Source organism: Desmodus rotundus, chromosome 11 (assembly GCF_022682495.2).
Source record: "Desmodus rotundus isolate HL8 chromosome 11, HLdesRot8A.1, whole genome shotgun sequence".
Taxonomy (NCBI): Eukaryota; Metazoa; Chordata; class Mammalia; order Chiroptera; family Phyllostomidae; genus Desmodus; species Desmodus rotundus.
The window spans coordinates 91,078,463-91,097,447 of record NC_071397.1 but is presented as its reverse complement, the minus strand read 5'-3'; the positions used below and the strand labels follow the sequence as shown (position 1 = coordinate 91,097,447).

Here is an 18,985-nt window from a genome sequence, read left to right as displayed (position 1 = left end):
TAATCTCACTAAGACTAATAGGAGGAAACATCTAACCATAAAAATTAGATCTAATTTTCAACCTCGGTTAACATACATTTGCTGTAGAATAATCCCTTTATATCCATCCATACACACACACTCCAAAGCACATAAAAAATCTGTCCTTACTCATGGGCTGGAGAGGCAGTTGCCTGAATTCAAACAGTTTTCTGGAAAGTTCCCCTTAACTTGCTCTCAAAGACCTTTTTCACTGGCTGCTCGAGAGGCCACCCCAAATTGTTAAGGTCTGAAGAACTGCCTTTTCAAGCTTTCCCTTTTAGACACAAATAATCATGAAAGATGTTATCCTGAATTATGCTCACTCTGCTTGTGGAGCAATTTCCCCACACCCTCTGCCCCCGCAGAGCCGGGAGTGTCTAAGATCACAATCCGAGGGAGCGGGAGCTGGCTAAAGGGAAGAGGGATGAATTTTTCTGGAATCCGGAACACTGGAGTACAGAGACTAAGAGCATAGCCCTTGGAATCAGGTAAGTCTGGTCTGACTTGCCTCTGACGCTTATATCTGTGTGATATCCGGCAGGTTATTTTCCCTGAGACTTAGCTGTTTTTGAGGCCACATTCTCCTGGTGTAGTTGCCAAGATTAAATGACGCAGTGCCCAGTGAGCTCTTCAAGAGGGCACAGGCTAGGCTCTCAGTAAAAGTTCACCCACATTACCATTATGGGTAGACCAAAGGCACATGACCCCTGGGAGAGCAAGCCAGAGGGCACTGCAGACAGCTTGCAAATATTTCACAATTGTGCCTGGATCCTGGAGTCTTGTGCATTTCCCAGAATCTCTTCTCAGGGAAATAGCCTCCGTATCTCCTAGTCCTATCTTAAAGTAATCTACTGCCTTCTCTCAACTGTGTCTGTGCATTTCCACCTACTTTCTCAATTAACCCTATGAAGCCTGGGAGCAACAAAGAATCCATCTTGTTATAAAGTGAGAAATAGGGAAAAGGTTCTAAACTTGTATTTTAATGTGCCTATATATCTTCTTTGTCATCTACAGTAAGTACTAGGCACACTGAGTGACTTTTCCCAACACTTATAGATAAGTAAAAACAGTGAGGCAGACAGTTTTTTTGTTGTTGTGTTTTAAGAGATGCTTTATAGCCTCAGGCGGTGGTGTTGGGTACTGGGACAAACTGGTTTGCTTTTATACACTAAATCAGTTTTTCTCACACTTGGGGATGCATGAGAATCACTTGGAGAGCTTGTTAAGATACCTGGCTGGGACCTACCCTCATTGTTCCCAATTCTTTAGGTCATTGAGCCCGAGAAGTTGTGTTTCTAGCAAGTTCCGGGATGATGCTGGGGCAGGTCTGGGGATTGCACTTGGAGAACCACTGCTTTAAATATTACAGTGTGCAGTTTAAACAACTAAGTCTCAGTTTGGCTTGCGGGGAAAGAAAGGCACCAAAGATATGTTTTATAAACTCTTTTAGTATTTTTTAAAAATAATTCATTCATTTTTAAAAAATGAGTTATATATTACCCCCACCCCCAGAGTCTCTCTTTTTAATGACCAAGTAGTTGTAATCATGTTTCTAAAACTTAATTACATACTGCTATTAAATTTTTCCAATGTCCGGTTCTCAATCTGTGACTTTGGAAAAGGTCAGTTGCTATCAATGGACTTCTGCATCTGACAGATGCACAGACATGAAAAAGGTTTTTCAAATATCATTATTACATGGTGCACATCTCTTGTGGATTATTTCTGTACACCCAGGACAACAATTTGCTTTTTATGGGTACTTTCAGCTTTTCTAGGGTATTACTAACTTTTGTTGTTACTCTACTTTGTTTTCTCAAAACAGGATGTGAGTAGCATTTTTAAAGTCCCTCTAGAAAGTTTTTTTTTTTCTATTCAAAGAAGTGCTGGCCAGCCCACCATGCTCCGAAGTCCCCCCAAAGGCAAACTGGTACAGTCTTTCTGGGAAGAACTTTGTATTTATCATGATCCTAGTTTTTGCTCATTTTGACATTAATTCCTCTTTCAGAAACCAATCTTGAAGAAATAACCTGACAAAAGCTTTATGAACAAAAATGTTTACCTCTGCATTATTTATTTTAGCAAAAATTTGAGACTCAACTATCACAGTAGGGGACGAGCTGAGTAAACTATGATGCATTCGTGTGTTGGACCAGTTGGCACCCTTAAAAATGAATTTTTAGTAACATACGAAAATGCTTATGCTATTATATTAAGGGAACAAAGCAGGTTGGAAACTGTATGTATTGTTTAACTTCAACTATGTAACCATAAAAGAATGTATTTTTAAAAAGACTGAAAGTAAAACATAAAATGTTAATGTGACTTATCTCCAGATGAAATGATTATAGGCAATTTTCTTTTCAATATTATATTTTCCTACATTGAAGATGTATTAATTTTATAAATAAAAAAATTAACTTTGGTTTAAAGACAAGTACATAAAACAGGAGGAGTCCCTGAAATGTGTAAATTTATACCCCAAAATGGAAATGTTCCCAGAAATATTAAATGGGGAGAAATAATAAGCCCTCCCCTACTCATACAGGGATGAGGAACTATAACAAGCAAACTTTGTTTTTTGGGTTTGTTTTTTAAGAGAGTAATAGGAAATGGTGACTTTTTTGCGTGGAAAATGAAATCTGCTTTTTAACGTTGTGAAGGCATTTCTTTTGAAGCAAACTGCTGAGGTATATGCTAACTTCCCAACCAGCCCACAAAGCGCAGGGCGACTCTCGGTCAGCCTGTTACTGAAATCGTTTTCAATGCCGTACTGTACCTGGTTTTATTTTTTTTTATATGCATTAAAATAAAGACATTGTGCTTGCTTGAACATAACACTATTCCCTGTAGAGAGAAATTCAGGAAAAGGCAGGTTAGTACGGAACACTTTCTAAAATGGATTAATAAATAAAAGACCTGAGAACCTAGGCATTGGGCATATTATTTATAAGGAGGTGTTAAGCATTAATCTCAGTTTAAGGAAGCGCCACAAAATAGTTTCTCACTAGATAATATTTGGAGCCTTGATGCTTGCATAAAGATGTGTAACATGTTTAAATTCAATCATCAAATTATTCTTAAGCCAGAGAATAAAATCATAGTTACGATGAATTAGTTGAAATTTTGAACACATACACAACAAACACGTAGCACCATAACAGCAAATACTTTTAAGTCCTTAGTATGCGCCAGGCACTGTGCAAAGCACCGCATGTGGACTGTCTCACTCATGCCCTAGTCAGTTGACGAGGTGGCACTGTTCCCTCCAAATGAGGAACCTGAGGCTCAGAGGTCCTCCGAAAGTGGTCTCTGTGTCATTGCTGTCTCACACCGTGGTCTGCTCGGTAGAGAGGATGTTTTTCTGGTTCCCTCTTCCTTTCCTCTCACCTCTCTGCAAAACAGCAGAGGACAGACAGTGACAAACTCACAGAGACTGTAGGCTCTGTGCACCTCAAGGCTACGCCCGAGGGAAACACAGGCTTCCTCCGTGGCCCCATGACGGTGCCTCCAGCAACTTGTCCTCTGAGGTGTCAGTGACAAGGGAAGGGATGTGGCACTGCTGGCAGGGAAAGAAAGGAACCCTTTTCCCACCTCTTTGCCCAGCAAAACCTCTCCACCCCAAATCATTGCAGAAAGAGGTAATCAAACTAGTGAAAAGCTTGATTTCCAGAATATTTTTAAAATGATGTAATTGTATTACACATGAAGGGACCTGTAATAAACTTTGTTTATTAGTACTAAACAATATTTGATAGTGGGACTTACATGATGTCTGATAATGATGTTCCAATGAGAGTATCTTGAACTAACCTTGGTTCTTTGTAAGACAGTGTACAATAGCTTTTCTTTCTTAAGTCAATGATTTTCCCTGCTTCTGCCCTTGCCTTGCACCTCAATACAGGAACCAAAGTGATTCTTCTTTTTTTTTTTTGATTCTTCTTTTTAAAAAATATTTTTTAAATTTTTCAATTACAGTTGGAGTACAATATTATATCACTTTCAGGTTTATAGCATAGTTATTCGATATTTATGTACTTTACCAAGTGATACGTTTAGTACCCACCTGACACCATAGTTGTTACGATATTATTGATTGTATTCCTTAGGCAGCACTTTATATCCCTGTGACTACATTTATAACTGGCAATTTGTACTTCTTAATCCTTTCACCTTTTTCACCCATTCCCCCCCACCTCCCTCTCATCTGGAGATCTTGGATTGTTCTTTGTATCTATGAGTTTGTTTGTTCATTTATTTATTTATTTTTTTAAAGATTCTATATAAGTGAAGTCATATGATACCAAAGTGGTTCTTTTCATCAGAGTTCATGTCTCTCCTCTTCTGAAAACTATCCAAAGGCCCTCACGTCACTCAAAGTGAAGTCCAAAGATGGAAACAACCTAACGTCCGTCAAGAGCCCCCACTTCTCTTTGTACTGCTTCGTGTAGTCGCTTCTGCACTCTCAAATGCCATTCTCCTACCCCACTCTGTGATTTATTAATTCTAGATATTACCAATGGACTTCTGGCAATATTACACAAAAATATAACATACCCTCTCCCCTCCTCCCACATTCCCACTACACTTATATCATTTTTTTTGGTCCTCTCTTGGTTATCAATTCATTTACTTAGGTCACTTCCTGAAATTCACGGCTTCTACTATCTCCATCCACTAACATCAACCAAGGTGTGCAAACAGAGCACAGTGGAACAAGAAGGGGAGCTCCCACAATAGAACCACTCAAGCCTACTAATTGGAGAAATATTCGATTTATTAAAAAACTATTAGATCACTCTGTCCAGGTGGTCACTTGTCAACCTTTTGTTTATTAAGGTAGGAACTAAAATCTTCACAAAAGTCTCTCTTCCCCTTATTTTCCCTCCTGTAGGTCCCCTAGGCTGTCCCAGGCAGTTGCAATGTATTATGAACCAGCAGTCAAAAATGCTTTTGTGGGATGTATTCTGGCCTTGGGTGGTGGGAAGAGATTATTTTTTAAGACGGGCAATAATTTTTTTTGTTTGTGTCTGTATGTGGCAAGAGCTGCTTCCCCTGGGAGTGGTGGCAACCAGAGTTCCTTCTGTGTGTGACTAAGCACGTGACTCAGTCCTAGTCTCAAGATTTGTTGAGTTGAGAGAGTCAATTCCTGCTGAATTTGTGTTTGTTGTGATTACTGTCCTAAAATATGGTCTGAAAATGCAGTGAGTAATGTTTTTAATCACATATTTACTAATCACAATTACTTCTTGTCCCACTTTCTTAATTTCTAATTTAATTCCATTGTAGTCAGGGAATATATTTCGTATGACTTGAGCCCTTTACATTTTTTGAGAGTGTCTATTCTGTGTTTTTCTGTAAATGTCAATTAGGTCAAATCGGTGGATATGTTTGAGTCTTCTACAGTCTTACAGATTTTCTATTTGTTTTATCAGTTATTGGGAGGGGTTATTGAGTGCTTCAGCTATAATTATGGATTTGTTTTTTTCTCCTTACAGTTCTGTCACTTTTTGCTTTATATATTTTGAAGTTTTGTTATAAGGTGCATAAACATTTAGTATTATTTTGTTCTTCTGATGAATTGACACCTTTATCATAACAAAATAACTTTTTTGTCTTTGGCAAAATTTTTTTTTGTAATCTACTTTGTCAGATATTAATATTGCCGCTCCAGCCTTCTTCTGGTTAATGTTAACATGGTATATTTTTTCATCCTTTTACTTTTAATCTTTTTGTGTCTTTACATATAAAGTGTGTTTTGAAAGAAAATATATAGTAGGGTTTCAATTTTTTATTTATAATGAAGAATCTTTGCCTTTTAACTGGTGTGTTTAGATTTCATAATATTAATATTATTCCTGATAAGGTTAAGTATAAATTGGTCATCTTGCTATTTGTTTTTTTTGTCTCATCTGTTCTTTATTTCTTCTTTTTTTCTGCCTTCTTTTGAATTAACAGTTATTTTTATGATTTCATTTTATTTCCTTGGTTGACTTATTAGTTATAACTCTTTGCTTTGCTTTTTAAGTCTTAGAAACTTAAAGTAGTTACTTTCACTTCTAACCCTTCCTCTTTTTGTGCTATTATTCTATTCTTTTTACATGGCTTGTCATATATTTTTGAGTTACATTTTTATTGTTTTTATTTGAACAGTAAATTAATGTTCTTTTAAAGAAATTTAAATAACAAAAAATATTTACCCAAGCAGTTACTATTTCCAATGCTCTTGTGTAGGTCTTTACCCAATTCCTCTCTGTAGGTCTATATTTCTATCTGGTATCATTTAACTAAAGATAATTTTTAAGGTGTTGTCATTAGGACTAACTGTATTGCAAATCATGTCTCTAAGAGTAGCTTTAGACTGTTTGCAAGTAAAAGCTATAAAGTCACAAATATCACGCCTTTAATTCTGCTGCTTCTGTTCTGAATCATTTAAAGGAAATATGAAATGTAATAACTAACTTGTATACTCTATGGTATGTGCATTCGGGCTCTTATCTGAGTAAGAATTATGTGTCGTAAACAGCGATCTTTTGTTTCTGACAAGGTAGAATTTTAAAACTTATTTGATTTTTTGAATAGGTAGTATATTTATGTAGTTCTAACATCAAAAGGTGTAAAAATGTATTCAGCCAAAAATCTCCTACACCTGTCTCCTATTTGCCTGGTTCCTACCCTTCATTTCTAGTCTCCATCCCCAACTATGTAACTGTTGTTATTAATATTTGGTTGATCTTTCTGAGGACTTTTAAAACTACACTTATAAGCCAATTTCTACCTTCTTTTATATATAAATGATATAGTCACTGCTTTGGATTTTGTTTTTTTCACTTAATATATTTTGAAGGTTTCCTATATCAATATATACAGACCTTGCTTATTCTTGAAAAACGTATAGCTACCTAGTATTCCACTGTAGGGATGCATCTTACTCTACTTAACTAGACTTTTAATTTATAAACCTTTCAAATCTTTTGCAATTATTCACAATACTGCAATGGACAAACTTATACTAATGTAATTTGCCTCTTTTTGAGTATAACTGTAAGATACTTTTCTAGAAATGGAATTGTTGGATCAAAGGTATGGCCATGTGTAATTTCGATATTGCCAAATTCCCCTCCATTTGGGGTTTAACCCACTTACATCCCCATTGGCATTAAATGAAGGTGATTGTTTCCCCACAACTTTGCCAGCATAGTGTACTTTTGCAGTTTTGTAGGTTGTAATAAAAATGCTATTTTGGTTCTAATTTATGTATCTCTTATTATAAATGAGGTTGAACAGCATTTCAAATGTTTAAAAGTTAAGGGTGCAATAAAAAAATTCTGAATGATTTACTGAATCCCAAGAAAATAATTCAGAGATAGTAGGGGAATTACAGAAGGAAAGTTTTGAATTATTTAAACATTTTTAATCACAAAATTCCTATTAAGCACAATAGATGTTTTTCAAAACCACTGAGTACCACCTCAGACATCCGCCACTGTTAATAACTCATGTTATATAACCTTTTCTTTGAGTCCCAAGACAGTACAAGCCATCTTTATAAATGTATAAATCTCTTTCTAGAGATTACCACCACTAAGTTATACTTTCTTTGTGATAAAATGTCAAAGTTTCAGTCCACTATATAGTACATTTGTTACAATTGGTGGACCAATATTGGTCCATTGTTATGATTAATTAAAGTCAATACTTAATTTAGTTTCTTTAGTTTTACCTAATGTTCTATTTCTGTTCCAGAATCTTGTCCAAGACACCACATGACATGTGGTCACCATGTTTCCTTAGGCTTCTCTTGCGATGAAAGCTTTTCCACTTTCTTTGTTTTGATGCCCTTGACAGTCTTGAGGAATACTGGTCAGGGATGTTGCAGATGACCCCTCTGTTGGGATCTGTCTAATATTTTTCTTATGATTAGGTTTGGGTTGTGGGTTTTGGGGAGGAAGACCACAGGGGCAACATGACATTCTCATCACACCCAGGGAACCGGCTATCCACTCAACTTCTCACTGTTGATACTGAACTTGAGCGCCTGGCTGAGGCAGTGTTAGTCTGGTTTATTTATCATAAAGTTACCCCGCTCCCCTCTTTCTGTGATGTCCTCTTTGTCACTGTGCGCAGCCCACACTTAATGAGTGGGGAGTTACATTCCACCTTCTTGGGGGTGGAGAACACCCCCAAATTATTTGGAATTCTTTTGCACAAGAGATTTGTTCTTTCTCCCCATTTATTTATTTATTCAATAATTTATATCAGTATGGACTCATGGATATTCATCTTATACCCTGGGTTATCATTCAATACTACTTTAGTTTTTGTTTAAGTTGTTACAGTTTTGGTCATCAGAAACTCTGTCAGTTGGGTCCTGTGTCCCTTGATTGTGTGTGTGTGTGTGTGTGTGTGTTAACACTTTCTTACTTTCTGGCAGTAAACAATGATCTAGACTCATCTTGTGTATTTCCTGTCCTCGTCCTAGAATCAGACATTTCTTCAAGGGGCCCTGGTTCATTTATTGGGGGATAGTATTAGAAAGTAGAACCTTGGTGCTTGCTGGGCAAGATATGTTTCAAGCAACTTTTACTTTCAGCTCTGTAACATCTTTGATACCCCATTATCAGGAGACACAGAAATGTCTGGCCACCTGCTTGAAATGGTAGAAGGGGAATAACATAAGGAGAACTAAGCAAGCTAATATTTTATTATATTTTCTTCCATGAATAAATAATTGTGTGTTTGAAGAACCAAGGGAAAAAACTGCCTTCATTAGATTTATGAGGCAAAAGAAATATGTTGTACTTTAAGGTTGTAGAGGCTACAATTCCAGTCCTGAGAGCAAAGTGCTCAGGAAACACACATACAGTTTTATTTCCTCCAGTCACTGCTTTCAGTTGCCCTCTATCCACTCTTCTTGTTCTACTAGGCAGCAGTTTTTGAAACATTTGCGACAGATCCTCTTACTTTTTAGTCACTTCCAATTTATTGAAATTAGTCCAGTTTAGACCCTAATTGCATATCTCATTCAAAACCTTCCCTCTCCCCCATCACAGGTTAGACTTTTGGCTTCAAGGACTGTGAGCGAGGAGGCTCTATGGTCTGCCTTCCCATTTCCTTTCTTCTTGTTGTTTTGAGGGATTAGGGACAAAGGGTAAAGGTGGAGGCACAATGATCATCTCCTCACGTTGCTTGTTGCTGCTTCTTTGGCTGAAATCAATGGGCTGTGCGTGTTGTCTTTGTGCCGGGCAGCTAAGGCTGATTCTCTTATGGAATAGTTAGTAAGTTCTTACCAAGCAACATGAAGCCGCCCCACTGCACAATTCCCATTTTGGAAGGTCTGGCTCTGGCCCAACCTCTTCCAGCCTCCTTCCATGCCTGCCCCTGGCTGTCTGCCCTTGCTGGTAGAGTTCACTCACTTGGTAGAACTTCAGAGTGTGGCACCACAGGGCAAACTCCCAACACTCTTCCACAAGAGCCATGCAACTGACAAGAAACTCAAGTATCCATTCCATGCCAAGAATAGAAACTCCTGTTGCTCACTCCACCTCCTCTCTAAAAGCCACCATTTCCCTCCATTTGCTTTTCTGCTGCTCAGTAGGCAGAGAGAAACATCATCAATTTCACTATGTAGGGATGCCATTTGTGACTTTTGTAGGTACATCTAATTCAGTTTCTCAACCTTGCACTATAGACATTTTGGGCTCAATAATTCTTTGTTATGAGGGACTGTCCTGTACATTGTAGGATATTTAGCAGAATCCCTGGCCTCTATCCATTAGATGACAGTTGTGAAAAGTAAAAAAAAAACATCTGCAGATATTGCCAAATGCCTCCTGGCAGTAGGGTGACCAACTTTCCTGGTGCTAGGCCTGAAAGTCCCATATCCTGGTATGGTACACAGAATAATGTCTCCCCAAAGTGGTCTACGTGCAAATCCCCCAAACCTGTGAGTATATTATCTCACCTGGCGAAGAGGCTTTGTAAATGTGATTAGTTAAGTATCTTGAGATGGGAAGATTATCCTGGATAATTTGAGTGGCCCATGGTAATCACAAAAGGCCTTATAAGAAAGAAGCAAGAATGCCAGAGTCAGAGAGGGAGATGTGACTACAAGAAGAGACATCAGAATGATGCAACTGGTGGCTTTGGAGATGCAAGGGTACTATGGACCATGGGATGCAGTCAGCCTCTAGAAGTTGGACAAAACAAGGAATGGCTTCTCCCTGGGAGCCTCCAGAAGGAACGCAATTCTATCAACACCGTCATTTTAGTCTAGAAAGACTATTGACCTCCAAATCTGTAAGATGATACATTTTCATTGTTTAAGCCACTAAGTTTATGATTATTTGTTATAGCAGCAACAGAAAACTAAAACATCCAGCAATTCATCAGTTCCAACACAAACCAGGATTGCTGGTCATACTACCTGGGGTCAGAATTGCTCCTGGGTAAGAGACACTGCTCTAATGTTTAGGAGTGATTATCTTGAGCCTTGCTCACTTACCTTTGAGAAAGGACACATTCTTTTCCTATCTTCTAGGATGAGGAAGAAATTATCTCTTACCAGAAAAAATTACATTCCTATAGGGCAATCACTCAACAGTTTCCTCTTACCTCTTCACTGACTCAGTCTTTGGGAGGCTGGGGGCGAGGCTGGAGGTGTGTGCTGTTGGTTTTGTCCGGTGTCCTTGACACAATTGATGCTTGGCTCCCTTTTTGTCCTTGGCTTTTGCTAACTCCTTTTGCTAATTCCAAGGCAAAAAGAAAATCACATTCCACTTTCTATTGACCTCAAAAATGGCTTTGGGCAAAGCATTTTGCAGCTTGTACAAAGGAACTTCTGCTTTCTGGTTTCTGTGAGTATAAGTAAGAAACTCTGATTTTAGGTACAACAGCTCCATTTCTTATCTCAAGTGGACTGTGCTTGTCCTCCCATGTATACTCTTCCATGGTAATAGAGTTAAAGAGAGCACTTCGCTGCCCAGCTCATGAGCACACTCTCAAGCCTGCCTAACAGCTAGCTGGGGATAAATCACTAAGGTTTGGTAACTTTGGGGTTATGTCCTGAAAAGGAAGTAGTTGCACTTTACTTCCTCTTTTCCTTAGGGCAGGAATGCAAATAAAATGACAGCAAATTAACGTCAATCAAGCAGATGAAGACAAAGGATGATGGAGCCACAAGATAGATAGAACTGGGTCTCTGGATGACCCCATGGAGTACAGCTGCCTACCCATCTTAAAATAAGGTTATGTAGGTACTAGCTCACTAACAAAATTATTTGCATCCTTGTCCATTATTTTCTGTGTTCCACATAGTAGGGATTCACAAACACTGTCATGCCAACGATGTTCTTGACAATATTTTCAACTGTCCAAGTCAAAATACAAAAATAAGAATAATGCAGTGGTTAAAGAATAAAAAAAACCCCCGCAGAATGGGAGATGATATTTGTGAAGCATTTATCTGATAAAGGACTTCTTTCCAGAATATATAAAGAATTCTCAAAAATCAATACTAAGAAAACCAAATAAACCAATTAAAAATGGGCAAAAGAATTAAACTGACATTTCATCAAAGAAGTTATATAGATGGCAAATAAGCACATAAAAAGATGTTTAACATCATTAATCATTGAGGAAATGCAAATAAAACCCACAAATGCCATTAAATAATTATTAGAGTAGCTAAAATAAACACAAACTGACATTATCAAAGATAGGAGCAATTGCTGGTATGATGTAAAAGGGCCCAGACACTTTGGAAAACAGTTTGGCAGTTTCTTGTAAAGTTAAATACACCCTCACTGTAAGATCCAGTAATTCCTCTCCTTGGTATTTACCTAAGTGAAATGAAAACCTATGTTCACCCAAAAACCTGTAAGTGAATGTTCATACTGGCTTTATCCATTCATAATCACCCCAGGCCAGAAACAATCCAAATGTGTCCCAACTGGGTAACACATAAACAAAATGTGGTACATTCGTGTAATGGAATACTACTCAGGAATGAAAGGAGTGATTACTGGTGCACACAACAACTCGGGTAAATCTCAAACACATTGCGGAGAGTGAAAGCTGTCAGACTCGAAGGCTACATACTACCTCATTTCACTTGTGTGCTAACTTTCGCAGAGGCAAAACTACAATGATGGAAAGCAGATCAATGGTTTCCAGGGGCCTTGGGTGCTGATAGGGGTGGATTGTAAAGGGCACAAAGGAATTTTTTTACAGTCATGGAACTGTTCTCTTTAACTGTTCCATTGTGGTGAGATTATATGGCACCATACATTTTTCAAAAGTTGAAGAACTGTACACTTGAAAGGGTGAAATTTACTATATGTAAACTGTACTTTAGTAAAAAAAAAATGGAAAAGAATAATGCAATGATTTTTAAATTAAACTATTCAACTTGAAAGTGTTATGTATTACGTATGCATTATAATTTATAGCATGATGTTGGTGATAGTACAGTGTAGCATTTCTTATTTTTTATTTGGCAGAATAAGAATTTGATAACTTTATATTACTTCCCAGATTTTTGGTGGACTTCTTCCCGGTGTATGCAATTTTAGCCTAGGATTCACTTCCATAAAAGGTGAGGCTTTTATAGATTTAATCAGGGGCTGTTGGGGCAATAAAATAGAACCTGCTCAACTCATATTGAGAAAGGAGTTTACTGAGAGATATGGAGGACTCTCCTGAACCCAACAAGAGCTCTTCCTGGTCTGTGGAAACCAGCAGCTTTCTCCCCTCTTCTCTCATGTCCTTTCTCCTCGCTTTCAAGGTCTCTGCCCTGCTGCTCTCTCCATACATGCTCCCCTGCTCTGGCTGCACCCCAGGCTCTTCTGCTTGTATTTGGCCCAACATGGTGGCCACCCCAAGTTCTATGAGATCCCTGACTCAATCTCAGTTTACGGGAGACAGACTCTGACAGGCTCAGTTCCTCCTGGGCCAGGTCCTCACTTCAGTGCCGTCCGCTGGGGTTGGGGAGAGCTTGTGCCATGAAGAACAGGGATGCCAGGGCTGTGGGAACACATCTCATTATTTGTGAAGGAGTATGGGAAAGGCTGGTACCTTTACTACAAGTGGTACTCATAGTCTGCACTCAGTAAATACTTGGCAAATGACTAAAGCAATGTTTCCAATCTCCTTTCTCTATGGCAACCAAAGCAGGTTTAGGATTGTGAGGCTTTGGCTTACTGAAACTCTGATCTTTGCAATATACTCAAAGGACATAGCATTTTTCTCAGCACAGAGACTAATAAAGGCAGCTTTTATTTAGGTGGTATGCCTCTGACTCAATTCTTGACCTATTCTAAATGAAAAAAGGTGTCATGCCTTTATAGATACAGTGAACACTAACCAATTGTACTTCTCAATGTCCCTGAGTATCCTTGTTTATTGCACAGGAATGCAAGATTCAGAGGGGTCAAAAGAATTGCAAAGGCTACACAGCAAGGGACTCTTGGTGCTTTGACAAGGACTTGGAAGTTTCCAGCTCCCAGACTCATGCTCCTTCTACTAGGTCACTCTCTGAAAAAAAAAAATTGACATTAAAAAGATTGACTCATTCTGTAACCATGAGAATTGGAAACAACTACTGTACTGTGCTTTTTAAAAAAAGTTTTTATTACATAAGAAATACATGTTCATTATAAGGAAATTAGAAATTACAAATAATCAGATAGAAGAAATTGTAGGTGCATATATTTTTTTTAAGGCAGAAGGAAAGATTTGTTTTTGTAATCACTGTAGCAAAGCATTCTCTCTACATCCAGAATGCACCAGCAAGTTCTTTTTTCAGAGAGGAAGAGATGAACCTTTTCCATCTTTTGACCCTTCAGAAAGGGAGGTCGCAGCTCAGTGAATAGCTGCCCACATGCTCCCAGACTAGGAACTTTCCAGTGTCTTCATGGAGATCAAGCAAAACTGTGGCTGATATCCAAAGGGGCCCTGGAATAAGTACCATGAAAAATGCATTTTGTCCTTGGGAAAAAAAAAAAAGACAACAAAACCCAGCCCAGTTTAACTCATGTTTTCAAGATTCAATGTACCATGTGCTAGGAAATAATAATAAGGGCCTTATCCTATGCCGCTATCGTTTTGGTTTTTCTGGTAGTTAAAGCCAACCTAATCCTAACTAATACATTGATTATGAGATACTTCGGAGAGTCTATGTCACCATAGTTTTTGATTTTTCACCCTTTGTTTTGGGTGATGATACAAATTCACTTAATTATTTGACATGTATTTATTGAGTTCTTGCTATTTGTCAGAGGGTATTCTGGACACTGGTGGCAGAGCCGTGAACAAAACAAAATCTTTACCCTGTTGGAGCTCACTTTCGAGTGGATGATGATGAATATCTATAAATACAATATGATGTCTGTTATTAAGCTATTGTCTTAGTTTCAAAGCATCCTTCTTCCTCTGCCTTACAGTGATGGAGCTGGGACTCAGCAAACCACTTCCCTGCTTTGCCCTGTTGGATCCTAGGCACCATGCCAGCAGCACAAGCCCCCTTCTTAGTTTTCTGAGTTCCAGTTTGCAGGAATCCCCTCCTCCCTACTTGTTTTAGTTTGCTAGGGCCGCCATTAACAGAGCACTACGTAGAGACTGGGTGGCTGTAAACAACAGGAACTTGTTTTCTCACGGTTCTGCAGGCTGGAAGCCCAAAAGCAAAGTATTGCTGTGACTGTTTTTTTTTCTGAGGCTTCTCTCCTTGGCTTGTAGATGGCCATCTTCTCTTGTGTTTTCTTCATCTGGTCCTCCCTCTGTATGCACCTGTGTCCAAATCTGCTCCTTTTATAAGGACACCAGTCATACTGGACTAGTGCCCACCCTAATGGCCTCATTTTAACTTAATCACCTCTTGAAAGACCCCATCCCCCAATACAGTGACCTTCCAAAGTATTGGAAATTAGGACTCCAATATATGGATTTATTTTTTTAAGAAGAGGTATCCAATTTAGCCCATGATGTTACTCCAACCTTCAAAGTTTTAATAATTCTAACATCCTTCCTTTGTTCCCCCAACCCTTAAGGGTGGGAGCTACTTTCTGCATTTGTTACATTGATGAAAACTTGGTGTTCCTTTTTTTTTTTTTTTTTGGTTAATACCTAGTGCCCAATTCTTCACATTAAGTTATCTCTGTTAAGATAACTGGTGTGGGTTGTCCCTCTCAACCAGACCATTACTGGTGCAGGAGGAGATCGTGTGGCAGGTATAGGGACAGTGGGGTGATGTTGCAGGGATCAGGCTGGCACCCCATCCAGGGTGTTCAGAAAGCATTGCCTCCCAGAGTTCCCACATCTGTGCTCTGGCTTTTAGCTTGTGAGAGTCACAAACTCGATTTGGTCGGTGTGCCTCAAGCTGGCCAGGTTCTCAGGAAGGGGTACCTGTCAAACAGACTCACAGAGGGCGAAGGTAAAGAGTATAAACCCAATGACCCTTTGCTGATGACATAGGTTTGGGATATTCATGCTCTCCAGTTAGCATTTCTCTTCCTTAAAGACATCTACATGGGAGTTCAAATGTGACCAAAGGTTCATTGGTGGGCATGAAATCTGAGCAAAAGTAAAGGATAGGGCGGTTTCAGCAGTGAGGTGACTGGACTGTGATATCCCATCTCTGCTCAGAGACAGTCAGCCAGGTGGCTGAGAATGCTGTGCTCACCAGGGAGGAGGTGCTGTCCTCTGCAGAGTGACACAGACATGTGAACATTTTGGGCTCCCTTTTTCTAGATTTCATGCAGGCTAGTCCTGCTTTTGTTGACACATCTTTTCTGCACATAGATTTGACTACTGCCCTCTTTTAATTAATTAATTAATTTTTAATCCTCACCCAAGGATGTGTTTATTGATTTTAGAAAGAGAGAAAGAGAGAGAGAGAGAGAGAGAAACATCGATCGGTTGCCTCCGTACATACCCATACCCGGGATTGAACCCACAACCTAGGAATGTGCCTTGACTGGGAACTGAGCCTGCAGACTTTTGGTGTACGGGACTATGCTCCAAACAAACTCAGTCCGCAGGCCAGGGCTATTTTTATATTCAGTTTTATATTCAATTAACAAACACCAGATGCTATTTTCAGTTCCTTTTATTCTTTTGACTTAAAGATCTTTTAAGGCAACTGTTGCTGAAAGTGAATATCACCTAATATACTCTGCTTTTAACTGAAGCTATAACCTTATTTGAGCATCTGAGTGCGGTGACCCAGAGTGAGGCCCATGAATGGGCTCCAGATCAACTGGATCTCTGTGGGGAAGGATGCGGCTGGTGTTGTCAGTGAGCAGAGCCCTGGGCACGGCACAGACTCCAGGGATGAGCATGCCTGGCTCAGGGGCAGCTTCCCAGCTGGCTGCAGAAGAGAATTCATGTGGGTACTGCGGTAGCACGCTGATGCAGGTCAATGTCAGATTGAGGAAAACTTTGAATTCCAGGCTAAGGAGTTTCTACCTTTTATAGACATTAGGGAATCATTGAAGACTTGGTGTGGAGCTTGGGGGTTAGCATTAAACCTTGGCCTTCTGGCTTCACGTTCAGTGCTCTGGAGATGACAGCCTCTAGGCATGAGCCCTTGTTATGTTCCTTTTATCTCACTCTTCATAAAACTTCACTTTCAGTAAAGATGCTGGGTGGAGCAGCACTTGAAAAGTGGTTGGGGAGGAGGGGTGCTGAGGAAGCTCAAGGAAGCAGGAGAAAAACACAAACAGAAACCACAGAAGAGGAAAGTGAGCTATTGGTTATTATTTCCATTCCTGTGGATATGAAATACTATCCCAGTTGTGGGAAGCTGAGAAAGGCCACAGTAAAATAAAAAGAAGCAGTCGCATTAACAGTGATGTTCAGATGTTGGAAAACAGCTAAGGTGTAGACTTACGTTATGGAAATATCCTTAACCTCAACCAAATTCCAAGAACATTCTAAAAGAGAACGCTGGCAAAGCCGGGTTTGCTTTGTAGGGTCTTCGCCATTAGAGACCCACAAAATTGTAAACCTTGGAAACTGCTGTGTTTTAAGAAAGGGTTCTGAACCCTTGTCATTTAAAATGCACTTTTTCCAGCATTATTTCAAGTGAGTCAAAACTCTCTCTCTTTTTTAAGGCTTCAACTCATTAACTTTGTCTAAAGCAGATTTAGAAATGATACAGTTTTAAAGACCAATATATCCTAAATTCCCAAACTATTCCAGCTTGCATGGATGCAAAATGTTAGGGTAAAAACAACAAAACATAATCCACAGTGCTAACTCTTCCTCTGCCATGGTAATGAAGGGAAACGTGGCCACATCCCGGCTTTCCCACCACGGCTCATACTTGGTCTCTGGTCATGAAGTTCTTCTCGGAGGCCAGTGTCTGATCCTCTCCCTTGGACCTCTACAGCTTTCTGCTGTGGTCTCACCTTGCTCTGTGTGGAGATGTGGTTGCTCTGCAACCATCATTCTTGTCCCTTCTCATGTCTGCAGGCTTGCTGATGTTTATATTGTTCCTTACTTTCCTGCTCCGCTTCCCAGTTCCCTGTGTCTTCAGCAGTTACTGCACTGGATGGAAGAACTCCCTCCCCACAGTGTTACAGGCTGCTGCTGAAGAAGGCCTTGCCCCTCCTGTTGGTCACAGATACACTAATATGCTAATCATCAGCATTAATGTCAGAACTCTCGTTTGACATAGTCTTTGTGTTCATCAAGTCCCTATGCGGGGACCGCGGTGCACACTCCTTCAGGGAACGGGCACACGTTGCTTCTTTACAACAGCAGTTTTTCTTTCTCATCCATGGCCACCAAGAGTCCCCACACCAAGTATGGGCACGTCCATTCCCAACTCACTGTGAGGCTAGGGAATTCCTGGCCTCCAGCCCCCGCCAAAGAAGCTGAAGCGTGACCTTCATCCCTCTTCCTTGATCAGGAGACTCAGGCCAGCTGCCATTTGCTTCTGCTGCTGGCCCTTGGGCCCACGCAACCCACAGTGGCCTGCCTTCCGATTTCTGACTCCTGTGATGGGCTTGCTGCAAAGGTATCACCTTCAGTGTGCGCTGCAAAACATTCACTCGATCCTCCCTTGAAGCTGGCGAGAGGCACGCTGGGAAAATGCCATGGAAAGAAGAAGTAGACCCTGCCAGATTCTTCAGTTTCCAAAGTCAAGGCATGATCTGGTTGGTGCCCCAGAGCTGACTGCCCACCGAACAGGCCGCAGAGATGGGTCCGCGGGAGAGGCGTGTCCACGCGGAACTTGAGGGAGCTCCAGGGTAGGAACAACACTGCCCGCCCCACAAAAGCTTAAGCAATTCCTTTTAGGGAAATTGTATGCCAGGGGCTGTAGAAGTGAAGAAGCCTATTAAGTTACTCTGCATTTTCTGGGCCGAGGAGGGACTGTTTTCCACCATTTAGAGGAAACTCTGTTCATGACATTCATTTGGAAAATTCTGTCAATCTTCATATGTTGATAGCCTACCAGTCCTTTGGTTTGGCTAAAATGGCATTCTTCCTGCTGAACGTACCGCCTGCACGCGGTCGCACACTGTGAATTTCTGCAGGGTGGGGACTGGTAAAAATCTTGGCTTCCGCACGCCACCAACATGATGTTTCTGTGCACGGTAGGTGGCCAAATTAAATTCAGGTTTCTGGGTCTGGATAGTACTAGGAATTCATTAAACTTAGGTAAAAAAATGTTTTGATATAGATTACGATTACTACCCATTTATTTCTAATGAAAAGCATCTTTTTTTTTCCTGTAAGAATGATAGCATGAGTCATTTATCTTAATAAGTAACAGCATTTTGACAGCTCTGAGAATTAGACATCATTATCAAAACTTCTCAGTGTTTGTGCTTTGTCTAAAAACTGGAGAAAAATACATAATTAAAATTTGATCAGATGAATATTTCTTTCACAAAAGAATGTCGAACTCTTAAAAAGAGTTAAGAGAATATTGTCTTAAATATTAAATTCTGTTCTCTTCCTC

At 39.8% G+C, this 18,985-nt stretch overlaps 1 long non-coding RNA gene across 1 annotated transcript in view; it reads left to right on the top strand.

The window, feature by feature from the left end:
• The first annotated feature begins 382 nt into the window (after positions 1-382).
• LOC139440371 (uncharacterized) overlaps positions 383-18,985 on the top strand; it is a 104,856-nt gene continuing 86,253 nt past the window's right edge. Inside the window, exon 1 of the long non-coding RNA XR_011650571.1 lies at positions 383-509. This is a non-coding gene — a long non-coding RNA (uncharacterized lncRNA). The remainder of the gene's footprint in view (positions 510-18,985) is intronic.